Here is a 12,724-nt window from a genome sequence, read left to right as displayed (position 1 = left end):
CTGCACGACAGATAACATGTATGTAGCACCGTGCTTGGCTTATGCTGGTCTGTAACATGGGCTGTTGGCCTAGGAGTCAGGTAAGGGGCAATTCACTGGAACAAACTTTACTACGGGGTACAGGAAGAGTCCCCAGCTTTGTGTTTTGATTCAGTGCAGCTCATTTCAGCAAATCTGGGAAGCCTGTACAAATTCTGAGAGCTGAGGAATATCAACAGTAGGGTCAACCTCAGTGGTATAAATCTTATATTTAAGTTCCCATGTTTTTTCTTTTTCTTTTTTCCTTTTGCTTTTTGATGTTTTTAAATTTATTCTCTCATATCCTACAACTGGACCAAAAATTTTCCCTAATTTTTCCCTACTCTTTTTAAATACTATCTTAACTGTATCGCATCAAATTCATCAGATGTTCAAGACTTCTGGTCTAAGAGAAGAAAAAAAAAACTAAATGAAGAAATTAAATAAATTAAATAAATTTTGTTATTTAAATTCCATGAGCTAAAAATTAGGTTAAAAATAATAATTTGCAATGTTTATTTTTCCAGGTAACATAAATGCATCTGTTATGGAACAATGTTTTGTTGGGAATACATTTAAATAACAAGTTGTATAAACAGACATGTTGTAGGTATTTGGGAAACATCCACCTCATCAAAAATAGGAGAGGTATTGTTACCAAACAAGTACACATTTATGGTCATGTTTTCATGCAAATAATATTTTCAAACAAATCAGGAAAGGACAACTACCAATAACATGAAGTTGAAACATTTTATAGTTGAAAGCAAGAGCCAATATTACCATGTAAAAGTCCCTTCTGAATGACCATGGCTCTTTCTGTCTGCCACATCTCCATCCTGACTAAATGTTTTTATCTATTTAACTTGTGATACATTCTTCTCCCAGCAGAAAATTTCTTGAACCTTTAGATCCCAAACTGTCTAGTTGCTTGAAATATTATCACAAAACGAAGCAGATTCCCAAAGACTGTTTACTTGGAAATCGGCAGTGTACTGTAAAGAAGCTCCATCAACATCAGTAGACAGCAGCTGAGGTCACCCATGTCAATAAGCAAATGTCAGAGACATTGCTCATGAATGCCATAGCTCTTCTTTATGTAGAAAGCAGTAGTCATACCTGCCAAGAACACAGTCACATTTCTTCCAAGTTGCATGCTTTCTAGTGCCACAAGTAGGAACATCATAAATTTCAACTTCTACCAGAGAATGTCTTTATTTTCTAGTTGAGAGCACAATATACACTACGATTTATTCAGTTAAAGATAAAAGAACTGTTCTTTTTATGAAAGGGTTTCCAGTTTCATAGGGAAATTACTATTATTATAATTTATTGCCGAGTGGTAAGGTAGCTGTCACAAGTTATTTGAGCACGTTTGCTTTAAAGATGCTGTTGTTATCTGCTGGCATTTATAGAGCAGAAGATGTTCCTGTATCTAACACTTTAAAATGTTAGCAAGCCCCAGCTATTAATTATGCTGCCTATAATGTGTGCATGTAATTCAACTTCTGGAGAGTGGAGGACTAGGATAAAATTAATATTTATGGAGAGCTAACTTCATTTCAGGAGCTATACTAAGCTTGTAATGCTTATTTTCTTATTAAATCATTAGAGTGGCATGAAATGAGTATTGCCCAACTTTGACAACAAGTACCAGAGAACCTGCCTGACATGGGGATGTCATACTAAGTATCCAAGATGTAACACAAGCCATGTCAACCATCACACCATACTTTAGGGGTCAGTTTATGACAGGATACAGACAGATTATTTCCCAAGTACTAATTACAAAATCAGAATCATCCTAGTATATCAAGTACTAACTGGCAATCATATGCATAATTATATTCACACTAATACTGACATTGTAAGCAGTGTATGCAATAGATTCCTGTCTTCTACAGTTACACATGGCTTTTATAAGTCAGTCTGTGATGGAAGGAGCTAACAAATTTGAAAGCGACAAAATCTCAGGACTTAGTAACATGTACAACAATCTCTACAGAAGAGATAAACTGTGGTAGGAGTATGGCGGGTGACGTTAAGATTCCATGCTGTACCTTTACACGTTGTTACAAATGTTCTTAAGGGATGGATGTGTACTGGGCTTTGTATGATTAGGTGGGCAATTATATCTTATCAATTGGGTCAAAGATTATTGTGTTGTGTGTTCTTTTATGTGACGGTTTGAGTGTAGGAAAGTGTGCGGCGGCTGGAGACACTGGGCCGCCGAGGAGTTGGGATGTGTTTCCCCTGAGATATCTAGCAGATATGTTGGGGCACTGTGGTGCCAGACCTAGTGGGGTAAAAGACCAAAATAATTTTTTATTTTTGTATTTTTACAACAGATGGCGAACTAATGTGATGGGCAAGAACCCACTAGTAACCCTAAGAGTTGAGAGAAAGTTTTTATTTTCTAAGTAAGAGGAAGCCAGCGCCATGTTAAGTCATGTGATATCTTAAGGGAGGGAATTCAAACAAAGAAACAGGGAAGTAGCCTGGGCTGGCAGGCTGTAGGTCCCCTGCTGTGTGATAAGTATTGGCAGCTCAGAGAGTTAGAGATTAAAGCTGCTTTTTAAAGGAAGTTGTTTAGAAAGTCTTTCAGGATACTCATATTTTTTTTAATGTGGGCTCCACAGAAATTTTGGGTTGAAATCCTAGTTAGACAAGCTCCTTCTTAATTACAGGTATTATTAAAAGGTGATTGAGTTTGTTTTTAGAAAGAGGAGAGTAAAGAGATTACCTGAATCAGGTAGGGATTTTCATTCATGGTTCAGAATTTAGATAGGGAAAAATTAGTCACTACCTCCAAGTAGAGAGTTGTGATGAATGTCTGTAACACCAGGGAGAGTGAATGTAGACATATATTATAGAAGTTATTAAGGTTAAATAAAAATCTGTGGCTCCAGGTAGAGAGTTTGACAGATTGAGATATTTTGGGCTAAAGTCCTGGTTTGATATGTTGCTTATTGATATTGAAATTGCTAGAAAGTATTTGGTTTATGAATTACCCTGCTAAAGGCCATATGGCTCGTTGATGCTGGCTAGCCAGGGGTTTGTGGTTACTTTTGATATTTACCACAACAGGAAGTTCGGATTCTCTTAACATGGGCTCCATGGGAATTTTGGGTTAATTTCCTGATATCACAGAGTACAAACGCCTATCAGGCTCATTGTGTAGCTTACCTCCTTTTTAAAAAATTGTTTAGTCTTCATGATGGGTATGACTTTTGAGTTTTATGGTTATATTATTACTCTGGGAGAGAGAGCAAGATACAAGCTTTTCTGGTTTCAGACTAAGGGACACAGTATTTTGGGAGAAAGATTTTGTCTTTGTGCTTTTAAAATTTGTGATTAGGCTCTGGAAACCTCACAGAGTCATACTGATCAGATTTGATAGAGGTAGACCACCTGAAAAATTTATTCAGGAGAATCAAACAAAAAGATATCTTGATTCTAAACTTTTGTCTTGAGAGTTGTATTTTACAGAGTGTGCCTACTTAAAATCCTGGACTCAAGGACTTTCAGCTGTGTCCAGTCAGGACACATCAGCTACAGCATTTGCTTCATTTTTCCTACCCCCTACCCCCAAGGACATCTCAACGCCCATGTACAGCTTGAAGAAGTTATGGAGGAGTCGTCGCCCCAATTCCCTGGACTTTGAGGGGGCTGAAAGTGGTAATTCTAAAGTTGTTTTTATGAGGAATTTAAAATTGGTTGTAATTTAACAGGGAGGAATTAGCTAGATTGAATTGTACAGTCATAATCTCATTTGGTGACTAATCTTAAATCATATGTTTGGGTATAGAATTTATTTGTCAAAAAAGTTTAAAAGTACAAGATTTAGAGTCAGTCCTTCTATTGTTGTCATTACAAACTTCTGAGTTGATTACACCTGTGAGTTAAGATTCAAATAGCAAAGTCAAGGCTCTGAGGTTGTGAGAGTACTTTCAAGATAAAATTTAGGATATGGAGACATCAGTTCAGATTACCTTATATAGATAGATGGTTTTCAAAACGTCAGATATCCACAAAATTTGAGATTTAAAGTTATTTATCTTTTGTTGAGACATATCTGCTCCTAACAGTTCCCCTTTGGAGGATTTAATGAAGAATGTGAACATCTCTACCTCCAGGTGACGCAATACTTTGTGGTTAGGCAGCCACTAGACAAATCTGCATGTTTCATCTGCAGACTAATACTGTCCAGAAAAGGACAAATTATGCAGTATAGTTGACTGATTAAACTCTGCCAAGACAGGGTGATCAGCCCTTCGAAATCTGCATTTCAACAGTCTGTCAGTTGATTTTGAGCCAGAAGGCTGAAGACTTGTGCTCACATGTTGCTAACAGGGGACTGTGCTAGTGGAGATTTGTCTCTACCACCTCTCAGTTCTGGAAGCCGTGTTAGGCTTCCTATGTGTATAGATATTTGGTCATTCTCAGATTTCTGACGGGGTTGAAGACTGATTATAATCTCATAGCCTATCAGGCTGTTTAACTCTGAAAATACATATTTTATTGGATAGTTATCAGACAATATACAAGCTAGCCAAGATATAATACAGATTTTAAGCCTTTCTTAAGCTGGAATGGATAACTAAATGTTCTGTTTAACTGATATAGTGTAGTGAGCCATACTGGATTTGGGCCTAGCCGCTTTGTGACTGCATAGCTCAAGGTGGCTACTTGACTCTGGGCTGCATGGCCACAGAGGTTTAACCTTGAAATGACTGCCATACAGACTTGAGATTGTTGAACTAAGAGCCTCTGACAGGAGCAATGACAGGATGTTTCAGCCTGAGCAAAACACTGGATGTCCCTGAGCAGATTCCTAAGAAGGGTTCGACCTTTTCAAAGAACATGTCCCCGGAAGACTGTTGCCTCTTTGTTATAGGAGGATATCTTGCAGTATAGTGATTCACCTTATATCCTTGGGCACTTCCCAAACTCCCCCACCCTAAGCTTCAGTTCCCGCTTCTATTCCTGCCTCAGAGCTTTAAATGCTGTACATTTCTCTCAATAAACGAGACCTTGACAACAGAACTTTTGCTTGGTCTCCTTCTTCTCTTCACCCCCATTTTGGCCCACAGGTAGAAAGCCTCTTCGGGACCCTGAATGACTGGGTCCCCGCTGGCGGGGACAATATAGTGTTGGACTGGGTTAGATATATTTTACGCTCTTCATTACAAAATGATAATAGTTGCACTCAGCTTATATTTGAGAGAAGTTTTTTTTTTAATTAGACAAAAAGGGTGAAATGTGGGATGATGTTACAGGTGAGGCAGGCACAAGATAGAAGGAGGCCTGTCATTGGATGTGAAGGAAGATGGGCGGGAGAGAAGTTTGAAGGAAGAGGAGGAGACTAGGACACAAAGGAGGAGACAGGAGGGAGAGAGGAGGGAGAGAAGCTGAGACAGGAATGTGGTGGGTGACGTTAAGATTCCACACTGTACCTTTACAGGTTGTTACAAATGTTCTTAAGGGATGGATGGTACTGGGCTTTGTATGTTTAGGTGGGCAATTATATCTTATCAATTGGGTCAAAGATTATTGTGTTGTGTGTTCTTTTATATGATGGTTTGAGTGTAGGAAAATGTGCAGCGGCAGGAGACTCTAGGCCCCGAGGGGTTGGGATATCTAGCAGATATCTTGTGGCACTGCGGTGCCGGACCTAGCAGGGTAAAAGACCACAGTACTTTTTTATTTTTATATTTTTACAACAACATTGAAGTAGTAAATAAGTCTCCAGTTCCCAAACCTCTTAGCTCACTTGGGAAGTTAAGGTAGGAGGATTGTGAGTTCCAAATCGGCCTGGGCTACATCGTGAATTCCAAGCCAGTCTGGGTTACACAGTGAGAACCTGTCTGAAGAAAAAAAAAAGGAAATACAAATTAACTTGTTTTGCTTAGTACATACTGTATGTTTTCATGATGTACCACATTGTACTTACAAACTAAGTAAAATTATTAAGAACCCATCAAATAGCTTTACAATGCTTAAAGAGATGTAAATGTTAAATAGTCTGATTTGGTCTCTATACAGGTATCAAACTGTTGTACTGCCTTCAACAAATAATACAATTAAAACTTGATAAAAGCAAAAAAAAATCTCTATAGAAAATTCTATAGAGAATTTTATGAATCTTGTCATACAAGGCTTTGTCTAGAGCTGTGTTTATAGACACAAAGATTTTACCTAATGGCTAAGTAGAAAAAAATCTGTGTCACTGTTGTCAACCAGCAAGGAAGAAATGATGCAACCCACAGGGAAGCAATAATGAATTATTATATAAAACAAAAAATACATAATATTCTGTTACTATATTAACACATCCATGATAGAACTGTGAAAACAATGTCAGCATGCCGTCATACACATGGTTATAATGAATGAATGATAAGTTATTAATGGCAATGTCATTATCATAGGGTGAATTATCCAATAGCTGAATGAAACTAACTCATCAAGCCAAGCCTAATTCCTCATTAAGCCTATCTTGTGGAATATCATATTCCATTAATTAATTAAAATTCTTTTTATTGCTCAAAGATTTAATGAATCGCTTTCTCAAAAACGTAACTAGCCATCAAAACATGAAAGATACAACTGAGTTAAATGATTATTGGCAAGCCTCAATAGAGTGCCAGCTTATGGATGATAGCACATATACCCTATGTGTAATTAAAACAGGGGGAGATAAATAAAGGAAAACGAAGATGCATTCATTACTTTTCTACACATAACAGAGATTCAATCTAGATAGCTCTTTCCCTGTTAAGAGAAAGTTTCTTTACTAACTTTAATTTTTATGATTTCCATTTCTATTGGTCAGCATCACAAAGAGTGTCTCATCCACGTAACAAGGATGCATTTTTCAATGGAAAGCAGATTCAAAGACTAAAACGCTGATAAACTTTCAGGATGCAAAAGGGTGAGGATTGGAACCCATCTCAGTCCCTGATATGATGAAGCTTTATCAAGAGTTTATCAAGAGTTAAACATTGATAATATTAGGCTGCTTATTTAAAGGTTTTCTCAGGTAGAGCACAAGAATCCCTAAAATTATTCTCACAGAGTATTTATTTCATCCTTTAAATTTCAATATGTTCTTCTAAAAAATACCTAAGGATAACTTCTTCCCAAATAACTCCAACTCAAATTATTGTTTTCCCAAGTAAACTAGGTAAATATTAATATCAGGAAACTTACCAGGCAGTTTAATCCTTCCATTCTTTCAACAGAATAGACCTGTGAGGTTTGATTTTGTCACCTATGTATGTGTTAAGACAAGAAAAGTTTTAAGATGGTTAGTTCCTTTTCAGTTACCAAAGCTTATCCTAGTCACTGACTGTTCATTGTAACTCTGAAACCTTCATGAATCTGAAGTGCTTGGGAAGAGAGACTGTGTTTGGCTTCTTTTCAAACTTTCAATGGTTCATTGCTTGTAATGTGGGCAATTGTGTTATGATGCCACTGAACTGTCTTTGGGACCTATCTGGAAAAAGGAAGTAATGGGGGCACTTGGTTTTGTTTTCTCTGCCCCGTGCATTATATATAATGGTTCTCTCATATATAATTCTATGTTAGCTTGCCAGCTTTAGATTTGTGATACCGCAGCTACTATATGGCAGCAATTATTTGAAAAAGCATTATTGCACTTACCGGACGTTTTACATTCTCACAGCTTTAAAAAGGGTGTATCTGTTTAAAAGATTAAAGTGTGGATCACATAAAATTGCCAACAAGGTAGAAGACTTAAGTCTTTTGAGGGCAATTACTGTTTTATGTATCAAAATAAAATGTTCACCTGTCTTTAATCAAATAGTTATCATGCTCAAATAAAATCTAGGAAGTTGCACTAAAACTCAGGTACTGTAATCTTGAATACTTTCGACATTTTTAAGTAATGAAAACTATCTGATTAAGATACTCTGCTGTAGTAAATATAGTGTCAGAGTGAACACACAGGTACTCACACATGTCTGTCTCACATACACACACAGATGCACACATTAATGTGTGTGCATGCACATATAGGCAAGTACTCTTCTATTATAGTTTTTAGTTCAATTCAAAGTAATTCAAAGAATTCCCTTTCATTCTTTCACATCACACCCTAAATGTAAAAAATGATGAATACCCTCTAGAGTGGAGAAGTGCGCATCAATGAGGTACAGTTTCCAATAGCGATATTAAAAAAAAAATTAGCTTTGCTTGCCAATGGTCTTGAACCCACTTCATACTCAGAATCGGTACAAATGTCAACCACAGTGCTAAATCCTCACTGTTTAAGTGTATCCACGTGGCCGAGCAAGCACTTCTAAAAAGAAGCTTGTGTATACTCAAGATCTTTACAATCCAATACTCAAACTAAAATGATGCATAGAGAATTTAAGAACAAAAGTAGACTAAAATATCTGAGCAATTGAGAGCATTAAAAATAAACCCCTCTCCCCATTTTCTGGAGATCTCTTGGGTCTGTGTCTTGCTTTAACAGTGTTTGGACAGGGGGTTGGGGATTTAGCTCAGTGGTAGAGCACTTGCCTAGTAAGCACAAGGCCCTGGGTTTGGTTCTCAGCTCCGAAAAACAAAACAAAACAAAACAAAACAAAAAAAAACAAAAACAAAACAAAAACAAAAACAGTGTTTGGAAGGAACAGACCCGGGGACTCCCACTTTATTAAATTCCAGTCACCTCATAAGCTGCCTTGGCCCTGGAGAAGAACCTGAACCAGGCCCTCTTGGACCTGAATGCCCTGGGTTCTGACTGCACAGCCCCTCACCTCTGTGACTTCTTGGAAAGCCACTTACTGGATAAGGAGGTGAAGCTCATCAAGAAGATGACCAACCTCCATAGGGTAGCAGGGACACAACTAGCGCAGAGGGTCCATCTCTGGACCAGTATCTGTTTGAGCGCCTCACTCTCAAGCACAACTAGGCCTCTGCGCCTTCCAAGAGGCTCCCTCCTCTGATCTGCATCAGACGCCTCAGACCTCCACTTGAATGAACATCTAAAGCCGCTGGGCACCATTGTAACCACCCTGGAGCCTCTCACAAGTCTTGGACCAAGTAAAAAGAAAGCTTTTTGAAGCAGAAAATAGAAAAACCCATAATGAAAATTCAATTTTAAGTTCTTACTAAGAATTTAATAATCAAATTACTCTAATATAAAATAATTTCAAATTTCACATAAGATTAAAATATAATACATGATTCAAATAATGTGACTAATCTAAAGCTGGCTAATGAGTTTATTTTAAGAGACCAAGGCAGTGAACTTATTACTCGGTACCTCAGTTATTATTGCTGAGTGAGAAACACATCCCAAACCTCTGTGTCATCAATAAATGGATAGAGCATGTTCCAGAAATCAAGGGTCAGGCTTTAGACAGCATTCAGAGGGTATGGATGGTACTGATCTCTGTGTTAGGCACATACTGGAAAGATGCAATGTTTAGACCAGAGCCATTCAGTGGAGCATCCTCAGGCATGCCTAAAGGCTGACCCTGAGGTTGGCAGGGGTCATCCTGAGAGTGGTGTTATCTCAAACACACCCCTCCCCTCCTAGTGACTGAACCTCACTGTGGCACTGTGATTGGCTGCTAGAGTGAGCCCATCTAGATAACCTGTCTGACCTTCAGTGACCCCTGCTTACTCACTTCCACTGCACACACTTCAGTCAGATTTAATGGGATGAGCAGTGTGCTCTGGTGGAAAAGTATACGGCAAGGGAGCTAGCCTCAAACACTCACCATTTCCTTCACTAAAACAGCGAGGAATGCAAACAACATTCTACTGGATGGTACTTTCCATCCACCTTGTTCTCTCTTTCTTTCTTTCTTCCTTCCTTCCTTCCTTCCTTTCTTTCTTTCCTTCTTTCTTTCTTTCTTTCTTGTTTGAATTTGGGGAGAATGTGTTTACATCTAAGTTGAAGCAAAGATAAACTTTGTATATATAATGTGAAGGGGTTTCTATTAAGAATAGGAAGGTACATTTCTCATGTGTTTCAGATTTTAAAAAAATGTATACCTAGTAACCTGGAAGGGCATAGACAACGCACAGGCACCTGGAGCACAGTCCACACCAATACTCCTGAATTAACTCCAGTCACTTGCAATGCCTCAGCCTCTGCCTCTGAACAACATCACAATCTCTGATATTCTGTTAGTAAGTGTTGACATGTCTGTATGAATTAGAGACTTGGGAGTAGGATCTGAAGCTTTCTAAGCTGGATAATATGACAAATCAATAGCCAAGATTGATACCTTTAAACTGATACAACGATATCAACAAATTAGCAAAGACAGGATTTGTACTTAACCTGGTAATGCCCCCTGTATGTTTTACTTTTTGCAAATCACTTTCAAGAGGCTCGGTTTGGGTGTCTGATCGGGCAAGGATGTCATGAGTAGCAAATCTTACTTCCCCCAAGAAGATATACTGCAGCTAATGAGTTAGCTAAGACACTCGCAGTGACAGGAAGCCTTGGCATGGAGCTCAGCTAGGTCCAGCTCGATCCCCGGATGAAACAAGCATGCATTCAGAAACAAGAAGGATGCGATCTATTTCTCCTCCTCTAAGGCAGTGACAAGGATTTCTCCACTGCTGGATTTGCAATTAAAATAGCCTCTATCCCAGGCACAATGATTCAGCTTTATCTGCTGTTTGCACTCTGTCCATTGCATAAGCCTTGTGGAAAGAAATGGCATTCCCTTGTGCCACCACTCCCACCACATCAACTGTCATTTTAAATGGCAAGAGATTAAGAAACCTCTGAGCAGTGCATTTTCTGATATTTCCAGAGCAAATAAACTGCAGGAAGAAAAATTAACTTACTCTATCAAGGGAAAGTTATCAGTATTCTTCCCCAAATTGAGAGCAATTCCATCCATGGAGCTACACATAAACATTTTATAATGCATTTAAGATTCAAAATCCTATGAACTAATACTTGGTGCAAACCCTTATTGTCAAAGGAGAAAGTCAGGAGTTCTTTTGTGTGAGGGAAATCCAATATACACAAAAATGAAACTGTGGGATAGGCACATGGAGAGAAAGGTTTTTTTTTTTTTAATTCTGTTCATGTGGACACAAACATGCCTTAGCCAGCTAAATATAATGTTTTCTTAACAAAATATACATCTCACCCAAATGTTTACATTTTAAAAGAAGTAAATCCACACGCAACATTTATAATGGGTTGTACACTCACATAACACTGTGACTGAAACACTGAACAGAAGAGAAACAGCATCCATTCTCACGAAGCACTGCCCAGCCCCAGTTAAAAGGCTATTACATGATCAACAGTTGTATAAGTGGACAGAAGCTCCTCACTTTCTCAACATGGCAAAAGCTTTACTCTTCTGAGGAAAGTCTAGACATTAAGTGAGAGTTAACCTGAGACATGCCCTTTGGAAGAGTGAATGGCTCCAGGATGGTAAGGAATACAGCCCAAGACCCAAGGAGCATTTGAATGTGTGCCAGAACTAAAGCATAGAACAGGACAAACAGACTGACACCCGGACAGGCACCTGAAGGTGTGCAAACCCCTTCAGCTCCTTCAGTCCTTTCTCTAGCTCCTTTGTTTTGTGGAGTGACTTTGGTTTCTTCTGTAATTCAATTTCTCTGTTGATTTCAACTTGGACTACAATATAATCAATTTCGGAGAAAGTGTCATGCACCTTTGAGAAGAATGTGTATTCTCCATCTCTTATCAGGAATAGTTTGTATATGTCTGTTAAATCCGACTGATCTACTTGTTTGTATAAGATCTTTGCTGTTTCTAGTTTGGAAGTCCTATCTAAATGCAAGCATAGGTATCAAAGCCTTCAACTATTACTGTGTCAATACCTGTATGGACTTCTGTATTGACTTTAATATATGATATTTATTAAATATACATTCGCACACATATATCTTTGGCACATCGATGTTTACCATTACCTTTCAATAAAACATTTACTTTTTACCTGTATGAGTCTTTTGTCTGAATTTCTATATGTACACTGAGTGCATGCAGTTTTCTTGGAAGCCAGAAGAGGACATCAGATCCCCTACAACAGGAGTATAGAAGGTTGTGACTCACTTTTCTGGATATTGAATCTGTATTCTCTGCCAAAGAAGAACATGTTCTTGACTAATGATGCCTGGATGGATTCTTCCCATGTAGAAAGTTGTTTACCCTGTTCCTACTGTGTGGCATTCCTTTGAGAATTTTCCAGAGTAGTGGCCATGAATTACTTTAATTCACATGTGTCTTAAAATAACTTTTATTTCTCCATCAATCTTGAAAGATAGCTTTGCTGTGTGGAGAAATCTTTGTTCACAGCTTTTCAAGTTAGAACCTGAAATATGTCATAATGTTAGTCTAGCTTCTAAGGTTGCTGATGGAATGTCGGATGTTATTTTGATAACCTTGCCTTTGTACATGACTCCTCAGTTTTCTTATATGATTTTTAGTATTATTTCTTTCCTTTGAATTTTTTGGAATCTTACCTAAGACACCTTTGGGGTCTGTTCATGTTCATGTCTGTTTGAGATTCTAAATGTCTTTTATTCTTGTGTTGGGATGTCTAATCCATTCTCAGATTTGCAAAATCTTCTGCTATAATTTCATCAAATGTTCTATTTATCCCTCGTGATTTATCTCAACTCCCTTTTCTGCCCTGTGAGTTCTCAGGTTGAATGTCTTGACTATATC

General features: G+C 38.0%; 1 long non-coding RNA gene across 1 annotated transcript; it reads right to left on the bottom strand.

Moving 5' to 3' along the window:
* Positions 1 to 5,235: 5,235 nt before the first annotated feature.
* On the bottom strand, positions 5,236 to 12,369 carry LOC102546573 (uncharacterized). The gene is made up of 3 exons (XR_015624651.1): positions 12,110 to 12,369; positions 7,231 to 7,291; positions 5,236 to 5,885 (listed from the first exon to the last, which is right to left on the bottom strand). It is a non-coding gene; the product is annotated as an uncharacterized LOC102546573 (long non-coding RNA).
* Between the last annotated feature and the right edge of the window lie 355 nt (positions 12,370 to 12,724).

This window comes from Rattus norvegicus, chromosome 7, assembly GCF_021556685.1.
Source record: "Rattus norvegicus strain SHRSP/BbbUtx chromosome 7, alternate assembly SHRSP_T2T, whole genome shotgun sequence".
In the NCBI taxonomy this organism is placed as follows: domain Eukaryota; kingdom Metazoa; phylum Chordata; class Mammalia; order Rodentia; family Muridae; genus Rattus; species Rattus norvegicus.
The sequence above is the reverse complement of the archived record's forward strand: the minus strand, read 5'-3'. Positions and strand labels throughout refer to the sequence as shown.